The sequence below is a fragment of the Xyrauchen texanus genome, chromosome 7 (genome assembly GCF_025860055.1).
Source record: "Xyrauchen texanus isolate HMW12.3.18 chromosome 7, RBS_HiC_50CHRs, whole genome shotgun sequence".
In the NCBI taxonomy this organism is placed as follows: Eukaryota; Metazoa; Chordata; class Actinopteri; order Cypriniformes; family Catostomidae; genus Xyrauchen; species Xyrauchen texanus.
In genome coordinates, this window is record NC_068282.1 from 24,194,221 (window position 1) to 24,209,657 (window position 15,437).

At 39.8% G+C, this 15,437-nt stretch overlaps 1 pseudogene; it reads right to left on the bottom strand.

Moving 5' to 3' along the window:
- Positions 1-3,901: 3,901 nt before the first annotated feature.
- On the bottom strand, positions 3,902-15,437 carry LOC127646610 (dynein axonemal intermediate chain 4-like; annotated as a pseudogene).

The window sequence follows — 15,437 nt, forward strand, 5'->3', positions numbered from 1 at the left end:
GCTGAACACAAATTAAGATATTTAGAAGAATATCTCAGCTCTGTAGGTCCACACTATGCAAGTGAATGGTGACCAAAACTTGAAGCTCCAAAAATCACATAAAGCAGGATAAAAGTAATCCATACGACTCCAGTGGTTAAATCCATGTCTTCAGAAGTAATATGATAAATATTGATCTGTTTCTCACCCACACTTAAGTCCTTTTTGTACTATAAATCTTTACTTTCACATTCTTCTTTTGTGTTTGACGATTCACAATCTTCGTGCATATCGCTGACCTATAGGCTAAAAAGGACTTAAATATTGATCTATTTCTCACCCACACCTATCATATTGCTTTTGAAGACATGGATTTAACCACTGGAGTTGTAATGATTACTTTTATGCTGCCTGCATGTGCTTTTTGGTCCTTCAAACTTCTGGCCACCATTCACAATTGTATATTCTAAAAATGACAAAAAAGTCAAATACATCACCGGGATGGCATGAGGGTGAGTAAATCATGAGAGATTTACACATTTTTGGGTGAACTACCCCTTTAAAAGCTATTATGCTAAAATGCTGTTATGTTTTATTAATTTGACAGATTAACAGAGTAAAAAATTAAGCCCAGTTCACCCAGTAATTACAATTCTGTCATCATTTCCTCATCCTAATGTTGTTCCAAACCCCTAGGAGATGTAAGGGAGCATGCTAGTCTCTGTTACCATTTACTTTTATTGCATTTATATATATATATATATATATATATATATATATATATATATATATATATATATATATACACACACATACATACAAAGATAGTGAATGTTGGAACAACATAAGGGTGAGTAAATTATTACAGAATTTTCATTTTTGTGTGAACTATCCCTTTAGGTTTGGGGAAATCACCTGTTTTTCTCCTGCTGTGAAGTTCTCTGGCTTGTACACACTGATGTGGCCCTTACTGTCTCCCATCAGGACGAACAGCAGAGCAGTCGACTTCACTCCTGGACTGGTCACAATCACAGTAATACAATAAATAGTAAAAATATAATTATATAGTTAGAAATATTTCAAACATTTGATTAATATATTTTTACGCTAATTCATATTTGAATGTACATGAACGACTGATCTGTTAATCATTTTCCATAAGGTAAGAAAGAATTCACTCAAAAATAAGTCATTTAGTGAATAATGAATAAAATTCAGGTCAGTTTCACACATAAAGCCATTGTTAGGGATGCAGACGAGGGCAGAGGAGGAGTGAGGATCTAGATGCGGGTTCTTTATTATTAATCAGCGTGAACACAAAACAAACAGGAACAAATGAAACATCCATGGTGGGAAAACAAAACCAAAACACGAAAAACATCAAAAGAATAAACAGGCTGGGGAAACATCCACGATGGGCAAAGGTAACATAAAAACATCTAAATTCATCAAAACATACAAAACATCTGAAACATACACCTTCAGTGAAACGATCGACAAAGGAATGGAGAAACAAACAGGGTTTAAATACACAGACACAAGATGATCACAAACGACAATCAGGTGTGAACAATGACAGAGTGATGAGGGCCGGGAATCATGGGAATTGGAGTTTTTTTTTGACAAAGACTACTAGTGAAACACAGGGCAGACAACAAGGGAATCGTGACAGCCATCATATGACTTCAGAACATAGGAATATGACTGTGGACTCATCAGACCAAAAAACATGGTTCCAATGTTCTACTTTCCAGCTAATGTGAGACCGAGCCCAGAGAAGTCAGCAGCGCTTCTGGACAGTGTTGATATATGGCTTCTGCTTTGCATAGTAAAGTCTTAACTTGCATCTGTGGATGCAGCGGTGAATGGTGTTGAGTAACAAATGTATATTAAAATAATCCCAAGCTCATGTTCATGATATCCAATACAGATGAATGATCATTTTTAAGACAGTGATGTCTGAGGTATCAGAGATTGGGCACATTCAGAAGTGGTTTTCGTCTTGCCTTTTACACACCGAGATTGAACAGATTCCTTGAATCTTTTAACTTTATTGTGCATTGTAGAAGGTGAAATGCTCAAAATTCTGGAACGTTGCTCTCAAAGTGCTGGATTATTTGCTGAATCATCTGTTGGCAAATTGACAAGTCTCAAATGATCCTTGCTCTTGAAAGAGGCTGTTTTTGGAGGCTCCTTATATGCTATCACACGATTGTGTCACCTGTTTTACATCTCCTGTTTCACATTGCCTTGTTATTTTAACTCGTAAAATTATTATTTGTCTTAAATTGCCCCTGTCTCAACTTTCATATAAAGTTAAGTTGTAGTACTTTCAAAGGGTAAATATAATTATCAAATCATTCCTTTTTGTTTTTATTAGCATTTTTCATACTGTCCCACCTTTTTCAGCATTGGGGTTGTGTGTGTGTACACTCACCTAAAGGATTATTAGGAACACCTGTTCAATTTCTCATTAATGCAATTATCTAATCAACCAATCACATGGCAGTTGCTTCAATGAATTTAGGGGTGTGGTCCTGGTCAAGAAAATCTCCTGAACTCCAAACTGAATGTCAGAATGGGAAAGAAAGGTGATTTAAGCAATTTTGAACGTGGCATGGTTGTTGGTGCCAGATGGGCTGGTCTGAGTATTTCACAATCTGCTCAGTTACTGGGATTTTCATGCACAACCATTTCTAGGGTTTACAAAGAATGGTGTGAAAAGGGAAAAACATCCAGTATGCAGCAGTCCTGTGGGCAAAAATGCCTTGTTGATGCTAGAGGTCAGAGGAGAATGGGCCGACTGATTCAAGCTGATAGAAGAGCAACTTTGCCTGAAATAACCACTCGTTACAACCGAGGTATGCAGCAAAGCATTTGTGAAGCCACAACACGCACAACCTTGAGGCGGATGGGCTACAACAGCAGAAGACCCCACCGGGTACCACTCATCTCCACTACAAATAGGAAAAAGAGGCTACAATTTGCAAGAGCTCACCAAAATTGGACAGTTGAAGACTGGAAAAATGTTGCCTGGTCTGATGAGTCTCGATTTCTGTTGAGACATTCAGATGGTAGAGTCAGAATTTGGCGTAAACAGAATGAGAACATGGATCCATCATGCCTTGTTACTGTCACTGTGCAGGCTGGTGGTGGTGGTGTAATGGTGTGGGGGATGTTTTCTTGGCACACTTTAGGCCCCTTAGTGCCAATTGGGCATCGTTTAAATGCCACGGCCTACCTGAGCATTGTTTCTGACCATGTCCATCCCTTTATGGCCACCATGTACCCATCCTCTGATGGCTACTTCCAGCAGGATAATGCACCATGTCACAAAGCTCGAATCATTTCAAATTGGTTTCTTGAACATGACAATGAGTTCACTGTACTAAAATGGCCACCACAGTCACCAGATCTCAACCCAATAGAGCATCTTTGGGATGTGGTGGAACGGGAGCTTCGTTTCCTGGATGTGCATCCCACAAATCTCCATCAACTGCAAGATGCTATCCTATCAATATGGGCCAACATTTCTAAAGAATGCTTTCAGCACCTTGTTGAATCAATGCCACGTAGAATTAAGGCAGTTCTGAAGGCGAAAGGGGGTCAAACACAGTATTAGTATGGTGTTCCTAATAATCCTTTAGGTGAGTGTATAACTGTATATAAACTGCTGTTAACCTACTGTACATTATACAGAGTTTAATAAAATAATTTTCCCAGTAAATTTCCGACGCACTTTGAGGCCGATCAGGGGCAGACTGGCCATCAGGAGAACCGAGCGGGCCAGTGGGTCAGCTGCAAAATGGGCCGAATGGTCTGCGATAAGCTAAAATGAGCCAATGCGTTATGCAGAAAAGGACAGCAAACACCTCCCGCTCAAATTTTAGGCCAGTTGCTATGTAAAATCCCGGACCGATTTCTATTCCCTGTCCAGCCCTGATTCCAGGCCTTTGAGGAGAAACCACTTGCTGATTGTTCCATCAACTGACACAGAGATAAGCGTCTCCCCATTCTCCTCTCCAGAAAGGGCTGCCTCATGATCAATCCATTTGCCAAACTGAATCTGTGTATTTGTTGGTGGAGTGAGATGAGATCATAGCAAAATCAGAACATTTTTGCAACAAAATGTTGTGATTTTTCCATGCATGACAAAAAAAAAAGAAAGAAAGGGTAATAGAGTATTTTCCAAATATGCACTATAATGTAGCTTTTAGGTGACAGAGCAGTGGTTCTCAACTGGTTTTGTTTCCATATTTTACATAGGACACTGTGTGGTAAACAAAAAGAGTACCAAATTGTTTACAGTAAAAAATATAAACAAAAATCTAAATAGTAAAATATTGAAATTGATCAAAACTACAATAAACTGCATAATCCCAACAATATGCAAACATTTTGTAAATGAAAAATAAATAAGTAAATAAATAAATACATTGAAGTGAATTTACCAGCCTAACACATGGAACAAGCACTGGGCCAAATATTTTATAATGCTGCATGTGAGATATGGACAGTCAGAGGTTGGCATCTGCCAAAATTGGCTAGCTTGTAGCAAATAAATTTTCGCCAAAATAATGTAGAGTTTGATAATAAATGTGATGTTTGACAACAACAAAGGTAGTGTTTTCTCCTGCCTTTTAAATGTTATTATTATAACTGTATGTGATTAGATTGTTTGTTGCTTTTGTTGTAATTGCATTTACATTGTTTTGATCCCTGCAGCTCATGGCCATATCAGAACAGACCTGAGTGACCCAGCCCCAGTTGAGACTCACTGATATAGAGAAATCTATTTAAACATGTAATGTAAGCATGTAACCATCTGTAACTTCCTAGATGTTCGAGAAACAGAATGTTCACAGCCCCACCTGCTGTCAATGAAATGTGCATGTTCTATGCTCTGTGTGTTGTAGATGGCAATGCTGGCATCATACAATCCTACTGTTAGCTGACTGGAATAACAAGCTGAGAAATCCAGTGCAGTTACTCCACTCTCACAATGAAAGATCCACTCAGGACACTGAGACTGAACATATACATTTAAACAATATTAACCGAAACACACGATGACATGCTAATGAAACCATATACTGTATATGCACACTACATTTATATGAACAGCTCTGGAAGGAACTGTAGATATAAAATACTTTGCAAAATTGTTAATAAATAATATAAGCAACTTTAAACTAGATATGCTATTTATATTTTTTAACGTCTTAGCTTTAAAATGCGCAGAGTACCATGGGGTTCTTTAAAGACCAGCAACAGAAGCCCAAATTTCTTATCTTTGAAATCAAACTGTCCATATCCCAGAGTGAGAATATCCTGTAGTCAAAAACATAACAAAAAAAAACATCACTTTACACGGTCTCCCCATTCCACTGATTCACTGTTTTTGAGTTGTGGATGGTCTGGGCCAAGTATGTCATTCAGCAAAGACATTAAAGTAGAATTAATACATAAAGATGTAAAACATGTGTTTAGGTAAGTTGTACAGTACTGGGTTTATCTTGTTCCAGGCCATACTGCTGACATACTGTCCCATAGTGAGTTCACATTTGAAGGCCCAGAGGTGCACCAGGAATGGGCCAAGGGAGTTTTTAGAGTGCTCCGTCCAACTCTCCAGATCCTCTGTCATCTGCACACAGTCCGGATCTGTTTAACATTACAAACACAGTTTATACACTGCCATTCAAACATTTGGGGTCACTTGACTGAAATGTTTCTCATGATCTTAAAAATCTTTTGATTTGAAGGTCTATGCTTAATTGTTTGAAATTAGTTTTGAAGACAAAAATATAATTGTGCCAACATATTAATTTATTTAATGAAAAAAGTACAATTATATATACTGTATATAAAAATAATAATAATAATAACCAAATAATAAAGAAAAGCAGCCAATAAGTGCCCAACATATATGGGAACTCCTTCAATACCATTTAAAAACATCCAACATTTCTGTTCTTCCATAGTTTTGATGACTTTACTATTATTCTAAAATGTGAAAAATTGTAATAATAAAGAATGAGAAAGTAACCCTAAACTTTTGACTGGTAGTGTATATTCTAGCAATGTAAGTAACTATGGAGACTACAGGACAACATCAGTTGCCTGTGACAAAGATGCCTCCCTTCCAGATGCGCTGAACGACTTCTACGCTCGGTTTGAAGTGCAGAACGACGTGATGGCGAGGAAGTCCACCCCTCCTCCCAACGACCAGGTGCTCTGTCTTACCACGGCAGATGTGAGGAAAACTCTACGTAGAGTCAACCCACGGAAGGCTGCTGGACCAGACAACATTCCTGGCAGAGTGCTCAGAGGATGTGCGGACCAGCTAGCAGATGTTCTTACCGACATCTTCAACATCTCGCTGAGCAGCGCCGTTGTTCCAACGTGCTTCAAGGCCACCACCATCATCCCCATGCCAAAGAAGTCTTCAGTGTCCTGCCTCAACGACTACCGTCCCGTCGCACTTACACCCATCATCATGAAGTGCTTCGAGAGGCTCGTCATGAGGCAGATTAAGACCCAGCTGCCCCCTCACTAGACCCACTGCAGTTTGCGTATCGTTCAAACCGTTCAACGGACGATGCCATCACCACAACCCTCCATCTGGCCCTCACCCACCTAGACAATAAGGACTCATACGTTCGAATGCTGTTCATAGATTTCAGCTCAGCATTCAACACAATCATTCCCCAGCACCTGATTGGAAAGCTGAACCTGCTGGGCCTGGACACCTCCCTCTGCAACTGGATCCTGGACTTCCTGACTGGGAGACCTCAGTCAGTCCGGATTGGGAACAGCATCTCCACCACCACCACACTGAGCACTGGGGCCCCCAGGATGTGTGCTCAGTCCACTGCTGTTCACTCTGCTGACTCACGACTGTGCAGCAATGCACAGCTCGAATCACATCATCAAGTTTGCCGATGACACGACCGTGGTGGGTCTCATCAGCAAGAACAACGAGTCAGCATACAGAGAGGAGGTGCAGCGGCTGACGAACTGGTGTAGAGCCAACAACCTGTCCCTGAATGTCGACAAAACAAAAGAGATGGTTGTTGACTTTAGGAGAGCACAAGGTGAACACACTCCGCTGAACATCGACGGCTCCTCTGTGGAGATCGTCAAGAGCACCAAATTCCTTGGTGTTCACCTGGCGGAGAACCTCACCTGGTCCCTCAACACCAGCTCTATCACCAAGAAAGCCCAGCAGCGTCTCTACTTTCTTCGAAGGCTGAGGAAAGCACATCTCCCAACCCCCATCCTCACTACATTCTATAGAGGGACTATTGAGAGCATCCTGAGCAGCTGCATCACTGCCTGGTTTGGGACTTGCACCGTTTCGGACCGCAAAGCCCTGCAGAGGATAGTGAGGACAGCTGAGAAGATCATTGGGGTCTCTCTTCCCTCCATCAAAGACATTTACAAAAACACTGTATCCACAAAGCAACCAGCATTGTGGACGACCCCACACACCCCTCACACAAACTCTTTACCCTCCTCCCGTCTGGCAAGAGGTACCGAAGCATTCGGGCCCTCACGGCCAGACTGTGTAACAGCTTCTTCCCCAAGCCATCAGACTTCTCAATACTCAGAGACTGGTTTGACACACACGTGTCCTGAGTTGCACTTTAATAACTGTCACTTTATAACTGTCTGCTACCTCAATAACTGCTATGTGCATAGAACATTATCTCATAGTATGTTATGTTTACATTTTAGAAACTGTCATCTTTTTGCACTACTGAGTACTGGTCGGCGCTGCACTGTCTATTGTCCTGTTCATTGTCAGTAATTTGTTGTACTGTCCTGTACTTTTTGCACATGTTTGCACGTGCACTTTATATAGGTATATATAGGTAGTTTATATAGGTATTTTATTTCGTTGTGTAGTCTCATGTGGTCCTATGTTGGTCCTTTGTTGTTTTTATGTAGCACCATGGTCCTGGAGGAACGTTGTCTCGTTTTGCTGTGTACTGTACTAACTGTATATGGTTGAAACGACAATAAAAACCACTTGACTTGACTTGACTTGAGACATAGCAAGTGTTATGAAGGCAGGTGAAGGCAGATGAGGGGTAAGGATCTAAATGCAGTTTATTGGCATAACAACTAGACAAACAACACTGGAACAAATAAAACGTCCACAATGGGAAAATAAAATCAAATCACGAAAGACAACCAAGGGGTACACAGGCCAGAGAAACATCCACGGAGGGCAAAGGTAACATGACACATGACACATGACACATGACACATGACACATGACACATGACACATGACACATGACACATGACACATGACACATGACACATGACACACCTACTTTCAATGACCAACAATGACTGGGGAACAAACAGGGTTTAAATACACAAGCACAATGATGACTAAATGACATGCAGGTGAGAACAATGAAGTGCATGGGCAGTGATGAGGGCAGGGAATTATGGGAAGTGTAGTTTATGACAGTTGACAAGTGAAACACGGGGCAGACAACAGGGGATCGTGACAGCAAGATTTTGTCATGTTTAAAGGAACATTAAAGGTTCAGTACAAGTTTTACACACAATCTACAGCATTTGTGGCATGATATTGATTACAAATTTTTAAAACTAAAAACAATAGTTTTTAGAAATGGTGTTTACAGTAAGGTACTATGTAAGAATATGAGGCAAGTCCATAAACATTCAAATACACAGTATTCAATAGTATAGCCACAATAAACATTATATGTGTTAACATGATTTTAGTGTGATAAAATCACTTACTAACCTAAAGTTATACATACAATATTACAACTTTGCGGAAAACCGGACAAAAATGATCTTGAACTCGGAAGATATGAGCCCAGATTTAACATCCATACAAAAGACATCACCCTCTATAATAGACAGCTGTATGAATGCAGCAAGCTTGGGCTGGAAGATGTTCTCCAGAACAACCCTCTCTATCACAGCCAAATCCTGTTTGACTTTGTCAGACTGTAAGATAAGCTCAGGGTCTGACTGTTCCTCCAACAGAAGCACAGAGGCTCCATTTCAAGACAAGAGCTTGAGTTACTGGCTGAATGAAAGGAAGGAAATTAATCAATCCATCTTTTAAATCATGTAAAACTACAAAATAACTACTAGTTTACTAAGAAAATATGACAATGTAATTTTTTACTTTATTTTAGCATTAATCCAAAACATGTAGACTACTAAATTTATGCTGATAAATCAGAAATGTGTCACATTTTTCAGTATAATATCTAAACCTCCATAAAGAAAGATACATTTACTTGAGAAACAACTTGTTGAAATGAATCTATTTCAGTTTATTTTTACAAACCCATTTGCAAATAGTTTTTTCTTGTTTTAGGCACAAATCTATCAAAATGAAGAATGTTGATATTTTTTATGGAAAAAAATATTTATTAAGAATTTTTTTTTTGCTTTCAGAGTAAACTAAATGCTCTCTTATCAAGGGTGTAATATATTAACCATAGTCACCTGTACTGGGTATGCTGACCACGGATGGAGTCTGGTCAGGGCCCTTAGGGTTGGGTTGGTGACTTATGGAGGAGGTGTCTAGGACTGCAGCCTTTTTTCCATCAAAAGATACTACTGTCTCTCCACTGACCTCTTTACTCCCATAGCAGAATGAATCATACATGTCCCAGGCGGTAGAAATGATAGCTTTACTGAGTTGCATAGAAATATGTGACATAAAAATAAATGTGTAAAAATCAAGCTGGAGTTATTTTTGTTACTGTAAATAAAACAGTTTACGTACCAATCAATTGATCCCTTTGTATTGAGACTATCCCTTTGTCTACCATGTTAATGCTATCAATTTGGACCTCCTTCATCTTTGGTACACCACTGAATGTCTGCATTGAGCACTCCACATACTTATCATTGCCCTGTCTTTTTTTGCACAGCTCAATGTATGCGTTGTTCCTTTCCCTTCAAAACGCACATAAAAATAATAATCAAAAAGCAAGCATTAAACTGCAGATTAACATTTAAAACTAAACATTCACTGCAATAAAAAATAAATACATTTCTTAAATTAGTATTTTTGTCTTATTTCAAAAACAAGACAAAAATTGTAAAATAAATAAATAAATAAAAATACAATCTAAACTGAGCACTTTAGTAGGAATACTATGGTCCAAATAAAGTGCCCAACATGGTCTTCTGCCATTGTAGCCCATCCACCTCAATGTTCGATATGTTGTGCATTCTGAGATGCTATTCTGCTGACTACAATTGTACAGAGGGGTTATCTGAGTTACTGTAGCCTTTCTGTCAGCTTGAACCAGTCTGGCAATTCTCCGTTGACCTCTCTCAACAACACGGCTTTTCGTGCACAGAATTGCTGCTCAATAGATGTTTTTTGTTTTGGCACCATTCTGAATAGACTCTAGAGACTGTTGTGCGTGAAAATCCCAGGAGATAAGCAGTTACAGAAATACTCAAACCAGCCTGTCTCGCACTAACAATCATGCCACTGAGATCACTTTTGTCACCATTCTAATGGTTGATGTGAACATTGAATTGCACTGCTGCCACACAATTGGCTGATTAGATAATCACATGAATAAGTAGGTGTACAGGTGTTCCTAATAAAGTGCTTAATGAGTGTATATTGAAATCAGAAGAATAATTGTAAGAGATTAGTTAGTGTGCTCAGAGAACTGATATTGAATTGAACTTATCTTTTTCCCTCCAATCTAAATTCAATGGGGCAAGAAAAATTTACTTAATTCAAAATAAATTCTCTGAAAACAAGTATTGCTATCTTATACAATGTTGCTATGGTAAATGTACTATGTTTTAATAATGTTTGGATCTTTTTATTGGCATAATAAACAAATTTAAAAATACTGATTAAGAAAATACTTATTTTTATGTGCATGAGAAATATATGGTTTCAGAGCACAAAACCACATAACAATACCAAATCAAAACTCATTATAGAAAATAGACTTAAAGCTGAAGTATGTCATTTCTGCAACACTAGGACCAATGAATGGAACTGCAAAATTAAACAATGTTTTCAAAACAGCTTTCTGAATACACCCCTCATCTGCTTCTGTCCAGACCTTCAGATAGTCCCACCCCCAACTCACATCATTGGCTGAGTTACATTGTTGGGCCGGGTCTAAGCGGGTCACGGAAAACAAACACAGTAATTTTATAGTGTCACAGTTTTCACAGTTTAAAAAAAAATTAACCTATGCATGGCTTACTTCTAGTGGTCTCTGCATATTAAGTTGGAATAGACAAAAGTATTTTAACACAAAAAAGTTATATACTTCAGCTTCAAGTACATCTTAAAACATTCCTTTATTGATTTTGAACATTACTAGGAAAATGTAATGATAAGTGATGCATTCTCTCACTTGATTGTCTCAACTTCTCTGAATTTTTCTGAGATGTACACTGCAGGAATGTCAGATATCCAGATGGTCTCTGTCTCAGTCAGGTAACAGTCCACTGCACTGTCCAAAATGTACTCCATGACCTGCTCCTTCATCTGCTCTCTAGGACCCTGAACATCTTTATGAAGGAAAAACAGTGTTCACTTTTTGCAAAACTTTTCATAAACATACTGTGGGGTGACTGTAGTGGACATTATCATTGGAAACTTGACAAATGGAAATATGAAAGGGACAAGAAAAACTTGTAAGACTACTGGACAAGTCTTGTTTCTCTAACAAGTCTTCAGTTTTATCAGTGATTCCAATGAGTGGCTCTCTGGATGCTGAAATGCTTCCTTTAAAAAAGACCTGCCATGACATCAGTGATCACTCGTTACTATAACTGTGATTTTACAGAAGTGAATAGGTTACATATTCAATTTGTTGTGCAGAAGTTATGTAGCTCTCAGAGTACTGCAAGAAAGCATTCTTTTGACAGTTTTCCCCGAAATACCTTGTAAATGGTCCAGCAAAGCTTGCATTGGTGGTCTGGAAGGCAACTGAGAGAAAGTCTGTCATGGAAGCCCATGATGTGTTATAAGTGGTAAACTTTTTGACGCTGATGCTTTTTGTAATACTTTGATTCACACATAATATTTCAGATGAAACATTCAGTGTTTTGGATGCCCTAGACGAAAGAAAACTTGGTTTACGAATAAGAGATGCACACATGCACCTACTTTGGTATTTCTCACATAAATAAATGGTTATAGAAATAATAACATGGACTTGAGTTTTTATTTTGCATTATCAAGATTTTAAGATCAAATGTACACTACCAGTCAAAAGTTTTGAAACACTTGACTGAAATGTTTCTCATGATCTTAAAAATCTTTTGATCTGAAGGCGTATGCTTAAATGTTTGAAATTAGTTTTGTAGACAAAAATATAATTGCGCCACCATATTAATTTATTTCATTATACAACATTATAAAAAATTTAACAAAAAATGGTTTTGAAATTGATGACTTGGACCAAATAATAAAGAAAAGCAGCCAATAAGTGCCCAATCAAAAGTACATATATGTTACATGATATTCCATAGTTTTGATGACTTTACTATTATTCTAAAATGTGAAAGAAAAAAAAATGTTTAACAAAGAATGAATAAGTGTTTCAAAACTTTTGACCGGTTGTTTATATAATATAAAAAGTATTATATTTGCTGTGACTATTTTAATAAAGTTTTTGCCCCTATTAAAATGGTCCTTCTGTGTGACAAATTAACTAATTTAAGGTCATTGAAACTATATGTATAAGATGTAGGCTATTCTGTACAGAAGAATTATATCCAGTAAGAACTGGAACATGTTACTGCTTGAAATTTCATTTCAGATATCAAAAGATATAATTAAATGTTTGTCATGTTGACATGCTCACTGGCAGCATAGCTGTATAGAGTTTAAGAGTCAGTTTCAGTGTCTTTCAGTAAAGTACTTCATCACTTTCAGAGTAGGTAACAACTGCTTGACTGTTGTTTTGGACATGTTTGACACTACCAAAATTGAGCGATAAAAACAGACACAGCTAGCTGCCTTGACACTAGTTTCTTTCAGGAGAATAAACAGGTGCTGAAGCATCATGTTTGAAATCACCATAGCAACAGACTCCTCCTACAATTCATGTTCTACTCCCAAAACGCACTACTAGTATGCCTGCACACTACAACAGAAGGTTGTTTTTTGGATTTTCTCCACTTTTTTCCCTAATTTTTGGCATGCCTAATTCCCAATGCTCATTAGATCCTCGTGGTGGCACAATCACTTGCAATTACTCACCTCAGTCCAGGTGGCAGAGGACAAATTTCAGTTGCCTCATCTTCTGATACAGTCAGCCCTGAGCCCACACATCTTATCACATGGCTTGCTGGGCACCTTACCGCTACTCTCTGCTATCTCTGCACACAGCTCACCATGCTCCCCATCGAGAGTGCAAATTGCTATATCGTGACCATGAGGAGGGTAACCCATGAGACTCTACTCTCCCTAGATTGCTTAAGAGGCCTTGCTGGAGTCACTCAGCACGACCTGGATTCAAACTCGCGACTCTAGGGGTGTTAGTCAGGGGTGGTATTCAGGGGTGGTGGTCAGGGGTAGTAGTCAGGGGAGGTGGTAGTCTGGGGTAGTGGTCAGGAGTGGTAGACAGGGGTGTTAGTCAGGGGTGGTAGTCAAGTGTGGTGGTCAGGGGTAGCGGTCAGGGGTGGTGGTCAGGGGTGGCAGTCAGGGGTGGCGGTCAGGGGTGTTAGTCAGGGGTGGCGGTCAGGGGTGGTGGTCAAGGATGGCGGTCAGGGGTGGTGGTCGGGGTGGTCGTCGGGGTGGTAGTCATATATATATATATATATATATGGTTGTTGTTAGTCAGGGGTGGCGGTCAGGGGTGGTGGTCAAGGATGGCGGTCAGGGGTGGTGGTCAGGGGTGGTCGTCAGGGGTGGTAGTCATATATATATATATATATATATATATATATATATATATATATATATATATAAAATGTTTTGCTTTCTATGGAAGAAATAGGCTAAATTCATACAATAATCACAGCATTTTATTTTGAAACTAAGAACACATGAGTGCTCTTAATATTCTTTCGTAAAAGATGTTGGTTTGGATTAAGACTTGGGAAGGAGTAGGGACGGGACCATCAATTGACTGTGCCCTGTCATCCATAATTTCCTTTGCTCATGCTGTTCATGTTTCTTCTTTCATTGACAATGTCACAGAATTTGCCAAAAATGGAGGTCTTAATGCATCACTGTCATCGCAATCTTCCAACCCTTCTGTCCAGAACTCTCTTCAAAGCAATAAAGAGAAGCCACATCAAATGTTCCACCCACTCTTCTCCCCAAGTCTCTGCCCCTTCCAAACCAGTCATCCCAAAACCACTTGTGTCTCATCTCTTCCAGCCTTCCAACCTCTGGAAAGGCCATAACACGCAGCCAAACACTGATGCTGCAGAATGGGCTCATCAATTCCTCCAAACCTGGCTGCTTCTACTATCTGCCAGTTGCACTGAGATTCATGGAGAAACTGGTTCAGCTCATTGATGAGGAAATGCTTGTCATCAGTGGACAGAAATTTGAAATGCCAGCACTGTGCAGTGCAGAACTGTGGAGGAAGAGTGGCCGCTGTGACTCTGGGAGCTCATGGGCAAAGAGATGTTCAGTCTACAGGACTGGCATAGTGTGGAATACTGCCTTGGTCCGACTCATGAAAAAGCAGTCACAGAAATTGTTGCTTCCCAGAGCACATTATCCGACAAGAAGCTGCCACTTCTGCTGTACCAGGTATTAAAAAGGATCTTTACTCCCTTTGCGGACACAAATTGTTTTAAAAATGTATTGTAATGTAAAATGGCTGTATTTCAAGCACATGTTGATTCGCTCAAACAACACAGCGACACTAGCGTATATAAATCATCAGGGCGGCATTTGCTCTCGTCTCATGTCGCAAATCGCCCGCCATCTCCTCCTTTGGAGTCATCAGTGGCTGAGGTCGCTGCACGCCACTCATATCCTGGGCAACCTAAACACCACAGCGGATGCGCTGTCACGCCAGGTAACAGCGGAGAGTGAAGACTCCACCCTCAGGTGATCAATCTAATTTGGGCTCGGATCGACAGAGCACAGGTAGATCTGTTTGCTTCCAGAAATTCCACCCACTGCCCGCTCTGGTACTCTCTGACGGAAGCCCCCCTCGGCTCAGACGAGCTGGCACACAGCTGGCTCCACAAATAAGCACTTCCCCCAGTGAGCCTACTTGCACAAGTCCTGTGTAAGGTCAGGGAGAATGAGGAACCATCCAGCCCACTTGGACTTGGTTCTCGGATCTCACACACCTCCCTGGCAAATTCCTCTAAGAAAGGACCTTCCTTCTCAGGGATGGGGCACCCTCTGGTATCTGCACCAAGACCTCTGGAACCTTCACGTCTGGCCCTTGGACGGAATTCAGAAGATCTAAACGGTCTTCCACCAGTCAT